This window comes from Octopus bimaculoides, chromosome 28 (genome assembly GCF_001194135.2).
Source record: "Octopus bimaculoides isolate UCB-OBI-ISO-001 chromosome 28, ASM119413v2, whole genome shotgun sequence".
In the NCBI taxonomy this organism is placed as follows: domain Eukaryota; kingdom Metazoa; phylum Mollusca; class Cephalopoda; order Octopoda; family Octopodidae; genus Octopus; species Octopus bimaculoides.
Window position 1 is genome coordinate 3,129,578 of NC_069008.1, and position 1,328 is coordinate 3,130,905.

A 1,328-nucleotide genomic window follows, 5' to 3' on the forward strand; every position below is an offset into this window, starting at 1 on the left:
TGTATGTCTGTAATGCTAGTTAATTAGATGGTCCTTACAACTATCTGATGAATAGTCATGTAAAACTAAGTCACAGTTTGTGAAGATATATTTTTCAACTTTGATAAAATAGTACATGTGTATGTATGTATGTATGTATGTATGTATCATTAGGAGGCGCAATGGCCCAGTGGTTAAGGCAGCGGACTCGCGGTCATAGGATCGCGGTTTCGATTCCCAGACCGTGCGTTGTGAGTGTTTATTGAGCGAAAACACCTAAAAGCTCCACGAGACTCCGCCCGGGAATATGGTGGTGAACCCTGCTGCACTCTTCCACCACAAACTTTCTCTCACTCTTACTTCCTGTTTCTGCTGTGCCTGTAATTCAAAGGGGCCAGTCTTGTCACACTCTGTGTCACGCTGAATATCCCCGAGAACTACGTTAAGGGTACACGTGTCTGTGGAGTGCTCAGCCACTTGCACATTAATTTCACGAGCAGGCTGTTCCGTTGATTGGATCAACTGGAACCCTCGACGTCGTAAGCGACGGAGTGCCAACGCACACACACACATGTATGTACTTTCTCTCCTGTTTTTATTTGTACTCAGAATATCAGGCTTTAAAAAGTAAGTACCAGGGTCACCTAAACATTTTTCAAAGCGGTGCTCCAGCATGGCCACAGTCTAAAGACTGAAACAAGTGAAAGGTAAAAGAGAAAAGAGGATCAAAAGAAAATAAAGGACTAAATCGTTTTTAACAAATACAAATTAAGACATTTCTAAAGCTGGTTCATACAACAATCTGGTGAATAGTCTGTGAGTAATCCAGGTGGGGAATATAAATGCCATGGAAACTGATTGGCTAGCCCTTATGAGCCAGGAGGTAACTTTACCTTTATGTATACAGTATGATGTTTAGAGCAATGGTTCTCAACCATTTCTTACCTGTGGATCCCTTTTATCGCTATTTTATTCTGGTGGACCCCCATGGCCCCGTAGCCATTCAATGTCTAAGAACCAGTTTTATTAAGACTGCTTCCCAAATTCTTAAATTGCTTTTCATACATTAACATGCATAAGTTGAAGCAAGTAAAACATTAGAGAAACAAACACAGCTGTTCATTATTTACATTATTTACATTATTTACATTTGATGGATATTTGTCCTCATCTTGTTTGTTTTGAAAACAACATTTCAGCTGATATAACCTCCAGCCTTCATCAGGTGTCTTGGGGAAATTTCAAACCTGGATTCTCATTCCTAAGGTACCTTTCAATGTAGCTGTTATAATAATAATAATAATTATTATTATTATTATTATCATTATTATTATTATTATTATTCATTT